Below are 10,000 nucleotides of genomic sequence, written 5' to 3' on the forward strand. Positions count from 1 at the left end.
ACACTGTTATCTGCAATGTAGGCTGTGGAGAATACAGCACACCTAGACCAGTGGTCTCCAAAGTGGGGTGCACGCACCTCAGGGGGTGCGCAAGATGATCCATTGGGGTGTGGGAAGAAAATATTAGAACTTCTATTTCTATTTATATAAATATACATATATTGGCGGTGCGTGCTCAAAAATTTTTTACTGATGGGGGTGTGTGCTCAAAAATTTTTTTACTGATAGGGGTGCGTGATCAAAAAATTTGGAGACCACTGACCTAGACGGTACATTACATGCTTTGCTACCGGATCAACTGAGCCTGAGTTTTGAGGTCTGCTAGGGTTCAAATTCCAATACAGGCCACTGCTTTGCAAAAAGGTCCACAGTAATTCCACTGCAGTAACCTTCACAGATTGAATCAGCTAGTAGATAAAAACTCCAAAAAGTCCTGCTGAAGTGCATGAGCTATAGAGACACTGGGGAGTCAGGTCAAACGGATGCGATTCCTCTTCCAGTAAAAGCACTGTTTCCCCTCCCCCCATGCACACATCTGTCATCAGCCAAAAATACAGGCTTCTATGAACAGCTAATCACTAATAATAATACATCTCACAGAGCACTTTTCATCAATAGATCTCAAAGTATTTTACACAAAGATCAGAATCATTAAGCTATTGGGGAAGACTGAATGATTTGCCCCAAGTCACCCAACAAGTCAGAAATGGGACCCAAGTCTCCAGAGTACTAGTCCACTGCTCTTTCCATGAGGTCACATTAGTAGTAGTAGTATGTGGTTTGGCCATGAGAGGGGAACATTACACACAGCCTATTCATTAAAGAAGTTTTTTATTTTGTGACCAGATGTGCAGGCCTTTATGCCTTTATGGATTAGTGGCTGCAATCTTTGGGGTCTACTAGAATGAAAAATTAAGGCCAATGGTATGGCATTGTCTCATCTCACATATTATACTAGGGATAAAAGTTACCATTAAAATAAGGAGAGCTAACAAGCTCCCTTAAAATTATATCACAACCCTAATAACACATGTAAGTGGGCATTAATCTGAGAATTTCTTACAAATGTTTTAGCACAATGAACTTAAACCTGATTTTTGCCCCCCTTGGGAAAAAAGAGAAGCTGTTTTAATAAAGGCCAGTGTAACTTTACTGAACATCAGGTAACACTGTAGCAAAATCTCCCCCTTCCCACCCACTCTCACCCCCCACTGCCAAAAAAAGAAATCTGTATAACACGATTCAGAGTACTCTTGAGTAGTTTGCCATCTTACAAAATAGCTCCTCTCTTTGTGCAGTAAAACAGTGAACAGCAGTTTTGCCTTTGCTGTTCAACTTAGGCAAATATATGTTCCACTTTAAAATATTCAGGAACCACTTAAAATGTACTTCAGTCTAAGCAGAAGGTAATCCAGATGATAATCAAATTTCCTTGGAAACAAGCAAATAAATTCCTAGAGATTTTTTTAAATAGTAAATTAAAACATATAGTTCATTTTTACTACGCTAAAAAAGTCCAATTCATTGTCTGCAGACTGCAATAGTGTGTCATGAGGTGTTAAACATTTTATGGGCATGGCAGTCAAATGCTACAAATAGTTGCTTTGAAATACCATAATAAAAGGTAAAACCAAGATTAAAAAAAATCTTTATGCCATCATACAGTAACATGACAACCTATCATCCACTATTAGACAAAACAACTCAAAATAGTTCTGGCAGATTTGGGACTAGCAGTTAAAAATAAAAATAGCAATGTAAAAGCATGAAAACAGTTTTGCTATTATGTTTTAAAACAATAATAAACCCTTAAAGCTCCCAGTGATTTCTTTGGCTAGTGTAAACAACTGTTGCCAATCAACTCTGAAATATGTAATTCATTGGGATTCTGAGTGCCCTAACTTAAGGCAAACTCTATGAAACCAAAAGTAATATTATCTGCCATAAACTATTCTTTTCATTAAGTAGCAATGGGAATACACATCTCTGTTTCATAGCCATTCTGGAACTGTGCATGCAGGCTGCAGAAATGTTCATATTTTACAATATAGTTCTAATTTTACAAAAAAACCTTTTCCTTAAAACCAATTACTCTGTTCATAGGTCTTGAAAAGATGGTTTTAAATAAACATGTACTGAGGCTAAACTGACAGTATCATTTTACACAAATAACATCAATATTTTTCCATAGATAGAAAAAAATAAAGGTTGTATAGAAATATAGAAACTATTAATTTTCTATTACATAGTGTAGAAACTAACATGACTTGACGATATTCAGAAGAACTTTGACCTCTAGTCAATTGTAACTTTAATAGTCACAGACTGCATTGCACAGTGTTTAATAGCACAGCATTCTTGGAGTTTTTAAACAGTTGGATATTCACATTTGCATACATTTTAGTTAAATCCCCTTTTACTTTACAATCCTTGAAGTCTCGACACTACATGAATGAATTCTTGTGGCTACTTTTCTCTTTTTACATTTATTATAGGGCTTTTATTGCTTGGACCTTCATATTCTTTCTTCTCTCTTTTTCAATTAATTCCTGTGCTGGATTTCTGACTCTGCAGTGCTTTTGTTATCTAACAAGAACCACCAGAAAACACCACTGGCTGATCATATCTTTGGCTAGGCCACTATTCTTAGCTTGCTCAGCTGAGGTATTTCAATCAATGGTGCTATGTACATGGTTTTAGTTACTATCTGTTCTCAGTAATTCCTTGTTTGAAAATGATATGTAAAACATTTAATTGGGAAGTAACATTTGTTTCTCTCATCTAGCCATGTTGCCTGATGGTTTGGCAATGGGTGACCTCATATGCCACATTAATGAAACTCACCCAGCTGCAGAGGGCTTAAGAAAGACTCTGCACTACTTAAGTCTCATGCTGTCCTTTGCATAGGGAGGAGGAGGAAATGCAGGCAGAGTAGCAAAAGAGGGAGACTGTTGCATGGAAGAGGTAGATGGCAACAAGCTGATATTTAATTGGCTGGTGTGTAATAGCAGGCCCAGAACAAGTCTATTATGTAGACTCAAAAACCCAAATCATCCTCATAGGATACAAAACGGCTCCACTACAGACCCTCATCTACTTTGAGGGTGGGTGGAAATGGGACAGGACATTTAGTCGTCTCGGCCCCTGCAAAATGCTGTGAAAAAGGCTTGATTACTGGGGAATGGGGAGTGTGTGTGTGTGTGTGTGTGTGTACGTGTATGTGAATTTCACCCTATATATAACTTAAACTCTTACCAGATAACAACTCTGTGACACTGTAAATGCAACATTCCTGAGAATGCTATTTTTAAAGTAGAAACACATGATATATTTGATCTCCAGAGAAATACAATAAAGATATCCTTCAAAATAATACAAGAAATTAAAATTCAAATGCAAATATAATAATTTACACATGAGGTTTCTATGATTCTATCAGATTATTTCAATTTTGGACTGTCTCTTTAATTTGAGGAACAGCTAAAAAGGCGACAGATGGCAGACAGAATTGACTTATGTCCTCTATTCTTTACAGAAGAAGGGGGAGTGCAGAAAGTTTGTTAAAGGCAGAAGCTACAGTATGTAGGCCTCACTATAACTATCTAATAGCTCTTTTGACTGATAGGTTTAGAATATTTAGTTTTTCTTCCACAGACATGCTTTGTAACAAACCAACAGGCCTGGAGGTTGCCATGGGTGATATAACAGTGCTGACACACAGTCCCAAGTACAAATAACCACATGACAAATGGCCATATAGCCATTAGACAGCCCTGAACCTTGGTGACCCCCTAAAACACCAACCATCCCCACACCCCAAAAAAGCATTATGGAATATATTTTTAAAAGTGCAAGCTTACAGTTAATTGAAAACATTGCTGTGTAACAGAAATGCTTAGGACAGCATGTACAAGTAAAAATAAATCACACAGCATTGTTATTTAATGTACTGTGACATCATTTCCTGAAATTAAACAGAGATGACACAGATTCAGACAGTCCCTGGTAAGGTTCAGTTCAAACAATTCACAGATGTTTTCCCCCAGCTAGCAGAAAACAATACAGAGCTTAACTCTCTCTCTCTCTCTCTCTCTCTCTCTCTCTCTCTCTCTCAATTTTTTGCCCGTCCAAGACCGTATGGCACTTTTATACTACATGGCCTAGCAAAAATATGTTTTTTCTTAATTTAATCACTAAGGCTTTTGCACTAAATAGATGGATCATTGTGTCACAAAAGCATCAATTTTTAAGTAGAAATAGCAGATGTCTATGTAACGATGATTAAATTAACCACTCAGAGACAGAGCTAGCTTTTGAGGCCCACAGCCCCATGACCCTGTGTCCCCTGTTCCAGGGACGGTAGATGTAGAAATGTCAAGACTAATCGCAAATTCCATTTTTAAAACAAAACAAATATTTCAATTTTTTCTTTTGAGGAGGCAACCTTAAAAATGACGATCCTTGAGGTTGAAACTTTTGCATCTACTCGACAACTAAGGATCACAAGATGCTCACTATGTACTCTCTGTTCACCTAGCACTAATCTTTTGGAATTGTTGTGGGAGGAGGTAGCATCATTTGGGGAAGATTCCCATCTTCATTCTTTTATAGCTTTGTCCAGGCTCCTATTGTTCACCCAAGAGCTAAGACTACTCTGGTGTGCCTACAGCATCTAGCACAATGGGTCCCTAAATGACCATAGGCATTGCTGTAACCAAATAGAAACAATAATAAAGACTTACAACAGCTGCCAGCTAAGCCAGATTCTTTGCTGAACAATCCGTGCAGATCAATAGTTATGCAGCATGATCTAGTGGACTGAATACAGAACTAAAATTAAATGAATCCTATATTCTGATACTTATTTTTTCAAGGGCTTTGGTCAAGTCACTTAACCTTTTCACCTAGAGGTTATTCATATAGAAAACTGGGGATAATAATAATGTATAGAGTATGATTATAATTTAGTTAGTTTATTTAGTGATTTTGTTAGTTCATCCTTAGTTGATTTTTGCAAAGCACTAGGAGTTAAATTATAGCACTACCACAAGCCCAGTGTTATGGGAAGCTTACAGTGATACTATCATATAAGCAGACCTAGCATCACATTCTGACTAACTTTCCTCCCATTCCCTCCCACCCTTACCTGCACAGAAGAGGAAACAGCAGCTTTGTTAAGCTTGCTATTCTCTACTTCTATGACCCATGATACAGGTCAGCCTGTACAGACCAATATGGGGACCCCTTCCATCTCTCTGTTCTTCTTCACTGGTATATATATAAAGATAGGTCACAATTCATACAAGAACTAAAATTCAGTGGAACACCCACCAAACCCCTCTGTTTTCATGGGCTTCCCAGCTCACAGAGCAACTTAATTCAGGGATTTTTTTTAATTGGCAACTCTCTGTGAAGCATGAAGCTGCCAGGAAGCACTTGGTGGTGGATGTTGCTCCTCCTTCTCCTCAACCAGGCATCTGGATTTATCTTGAAGCTACAGCTCTACTGTTTCACGTAAGTAGAGTGATAGATGTCTTGCTAGTCCCACCCCCCAATAAATAAATCCTTCAACACAAATCCTTAGCAGGATTTAGTGTGTTGAAGTGAATGGGAACTGTCTGACCCCAAATGTTAAAAGTGGTATTGGTCATAGGATTTCTGTTGTATCGTTTTCATAGATTTCATAGACATTAGGGCTGGAAGGGTCCTTGAGAGATCACTGGGTCCAGCCCCCTAACCAAGAGATTAAATATGATGAAAATATTGACTACCATACAGTAACTCCACAGAGATACTTATACAACTAGGTGATCAAATCCTTTCAAATAGATATAACCCAGATTGTTATCTCAGGTCCATCAATGTAAATCCAGGGGTAAATCAGTTTCATAGATATTATGGCCAGAAGGGACCATCAGATCATCTGGTCTGATCTCCTGTATGTCATAGGCCATGCAAAGCTTATACACACAGATAATCCAGATGTTAGTCAAACTAAAGGATTCTAGTCTATTTAGTCCATTCAGTTGGAATGAAATGATCTACTCCAAAACTTTGAATTTGGTCCATGAACTGTACAAGGTTAGGAAGGAAATGGATGTAATTTTGTAAAATCCAGACATCATATTTGCCCTATTTCCCCTATATTGTTTTAAAAGATATCACGGCCAGAGCTTCAGTCGACAAGAAGGCAGTATCGTCCCATTGATTTCAATGGAACCATTCAAATTGCTCTCAGCTGAGAATCTGAGTCAGCAATTCATACTATGTAATGCTTAGTTTACATGCTATGCCTGGTATTTTTGTACCAAAGGCAATTGTACTTTTAGTCAAAATACACATCCTTACACTTTTCAGGAAAGAAACAGTAGAAAACAGAAACTTTAACAAAGGGGATCCTTCCAGATAAGTGCCACTAAGGCAAATGCATATTCTGTTTTACCAGTTCTACACCAGAGGAAAAAGATGAAGCATACTGAATGAACTAAAAGTATAGCTGTTAGTATCCTTTGCTGCTGAATGAATTGCCAAAGGTACAAGTCCATGGAATGGTATAATTACGTCCTTTATGACTACGTTCTGTTCTGATTATGTACGTAGATTTTAAAGGTCCTCTACCCTTTTAAAACAGAATTTTCCCCCTTACAGTTGTTAATAAGAAAACCTTTAGCTCAAAACTGATGTGAGCAAGGGGTGTCTTTGTGTTTGAGCACTTCCTGTTTTCATTCCATGATCAAATATGTTCTTTGCAGGGCAAATAGGGGAGCACTTGAGGGAGGAAAGCAGAGATGTCTGAGCAGCTAATTGAGTGTACTAAGGGCTCCTTGGCATGGAGGAAAAAGAGTTTTCCAAGGCTATGAATAAACTCTCGGCTTGGGTCAGATTTCTTGCTGTTTCTTTTCTTTAACTATCTTTGAAGTCAAATAAAAACAGCCTTAATGTCAGGTTTACCTTTCTGATATCATAATCTTTATGTACTATTGAAAAGCTTATACTACCAGCCTAGGATTTCCTTTACTTTCTCAAACACTGGACATTATCCAGAAAAAGCATATACATTTCCAACCAATTCATCCTCAGATCTTTTCATCTTCCTGTACTGTTGTAATTCTAAATCTAAGACAGATCTCAATAACTGAACAAAAAATGATAGAAGCTTCTACTCTTTGCATATGATTTCTATCAACAAAATCACGTGTGTATCTTACTTCTAATATAATTAAAGTTACTGCAAAATGGAAAAGGTGACAAGTGAAGAAGAAAAATTTGAAAAAATCTGTAGGATACATTAATTCCATGCCAGAGTTTAAGCACCTGTCTCTCTTCAAAAAGCCACTTAAGCTTCTATGAAGAAACAGCTCAGTTTTTAAAGTCAGTTATCACAGAGGTTTATAAAATACCTGAATATTGCATAAGGAAAAGGTAGCATTATTTTTAAAGAAAAGTAATAAATAAATATAGTTACTTAGAACTGATTTATCTTCCCCCTAAATTTGGCAGCCTAAACGAATCTGTGAGCTTAGTCAGAACTGTTAGAGATGGACTGAAACAGCTTCTTTTTCCAGGAAAACCAGAGGTTAATGATTTTTGTCATATTGAGACTAACAGCTAACAATTGCTACAGTTGGCCTTTAGTATTTTATTTGTCCTTTTGAGGTATTCAGAATAGGTGACAATGGCTTGCAGTTGAGAACATATGTAGAGAGACCCCTGTGGATTATGGAAAAAGTTGCTCCATGCTGGTTGGGTGTTTGAAAAAAAAATACAACCAGAGGTCTTTTATGTTCCTTTTCTTAATGAATGCATGAATGTCAAAATGCACCAATGGCTCATTCAGGGGGCAAAGCCTAAGCAGCCCCTTCTTTAAGAACACATCCTGAGATGTAAAATACATTTGCTTAACAAATTAAAATAATGAGATAATTCAATTAGTTTCTTTAAAAAAAAAGAAAGAAAAAAGGGGACATCAGGGGATTATTGTAATACAAGAACAGGTCATACAGCACAAAAGAGGGACAAACTGATTTGGAATAAGGTTAAAGTAGTAATGAAGGAATGTACATTGAATCATGGATTCCTTTTGTAAAGAAATTTACTTGAAACAATACTCTGTACATCATAGATTCCCTCTCTGGTAGAGCTGGTGTTGCACTTTGAATGAATAAACTAATTTGAGAAAAGGCGAGGGATCCTTAAAAGAAAGAGTTTTCTTCCTTCTATGTGTGTGCTTATGGCAAGAATCTTTCTGAATTTACATTGTACTAGTCAGGGGTCTCCATTATCAGTTCTCAGGTCTGAGAATTACAGCACAGTAAATCTTTCAGCACCTGCAAACTCATTAAAGCCTGAAAGGTAAAAGGTTTTTGGGGGTTTTTTTAGGTTTTTTTTTTTTTGCAGGGCCATCCTCATCAGAGCTGGTGAACTTCCTCAGTTCATCTGAGATGAAGCACATGGTGGGAGGGGGAATTTTAAAAAGGCAAAGGTAGGGAGACTTTCCGCAAGATAAGTGAGAGGCAGCTGATTGTTTAGTAAGCATGTGTTGAATGCTTTCAGCGCACACACAAGGAAGAAAGGAAAAAAGACGAAAACCCAGATATTGCAAACTTACTGCCAGCGGAGGAAATGAACATACAGTGTTGTAGAAAAGAAAATGGACTATTTGTAGCCCCCAGTTTCAGTTGTTTCCCTGCATTACTCCTCCAAAGATACCCTACAGCTAAATATGAAAAACCTTCCACTCACACTCACTCGACTTCCAAATTAAAAACATTTTACAGGTTAGTAAATCTCCAGCTGAGGTGATGTAGCAAAGAACAGCTGTGAAGTAATTTTGATAATGATGAGAATAATAAGCACATGGCAAGGTTCAGGGCTTTGCTGTTGCAGCTTCAGTGCTCCTGAATAGATAAAAGTGATTAAATACTCCTGATTATCCCTGACCAATATGTAATGGATTTACAGCCCTTTCAATTAGTCAGTATTTGCTTAGGACTCATTATTTTGTCTTTGGTTAAGTAATCAGCCCAGAGACTCATGTTCTGTCTAATTCCTCTGAGCCAAGTGGGTACAGGGCACCTGACCTTTGAAATGGCCATAGCTGGGAGGCAAGAATAACCACTACTCCAGCAAAGACACTGGCTATTTTAGCTAATCCTGACCCCACAAGCCAGATCAATGTATCTTAGTTTGCTACTAATGTTCTTACATCAAAATGATGGTTTAGAAATGTTGATCTATTTCTCCCCCCTTTAGCTGTTCTACCAGCAGAGCAGTTCAATACCATAAATAAAAGGGGTACCTTGTCCTGGAATCATGACACTAATGTCAGCTGCTATGAAAATGTCTAACTTTAGGAATTGCAAAGAAACCCTTATTTGAGGCCTATAATCTCTTTAGATGTTAGCCCAAACAAATTGGGTGGGAAACAAATTAACAGCAAAGGGGAAAAAATCAGTGGATAATTTTACCATTTTCCATTATTTCCATATGACTAATATAGTACAAGAGAGCTCCTGGGTCTTCTTTAGAAATGTATTCTGATGCCTAAGTGAAGCTCTAATAGTCAACAGTACACCAACACATAAAACCCATTGCAAACAGGAAGATAAAGATGGATTGTTAATAAAAGTGTTGCTTTTTCACATATTTAATCTCTTTCCCCCAGAAGTGAATATGGCTAGCTTTTAAGTTAATGGACTTGAAGAACAGCTAAAAAAAGGTGCTTTAATCTCTATTTTACAGAACAGAGGAATTAGAGAACCTATAAGCCTTCCATATTGCTCATATAAACTAACATGACAAGCTTGCAAGCTGCTTGTCTGACTTCTCTTGCATCCTTCACTGTAAGTCAGAATACACAGACTGGGAAACTTGCATTCTTCCTCACACACACAGTTTTACGTAAACAGAGGCCAACAGTAATCCAGTCTGGAGGGCAGAATCACCCATCCTTTGTCATTCATATGTATTATAATCTAAATGCAAAATTCCCTTTTATCTT

General features: G+C 37.4%; 1 protein-coding gene across 8 annotated transcripts in view; it reads right to left on the minus strand.

Moving 5' to 3' along the window:
* Window positions 1-10,000, minus strand: part of MEIS2 (Meis homeobox 2) — a 268,428-nt gene that overhangs the window by 168,035 nt on the left and 90,393 nt on the right. The window lies entirely within an intron of this gene.

The sequence above is a fragment of the Gavialis gangeticus genome, unplaced genomic scaffold (genome assembly GCF_001723915.1).
Source record: "Gavialis gangeticus isolate Ggan-Ray unplaced genomic scaffold, GavGan_comp1, whole genome shotgun sequence".
Classification (NCBI taxonomy): Eukaryota; Metazoa; Chordata; order Crocodylia; family Gavialidae; genus Gavialis; species Gavialis gangeticus.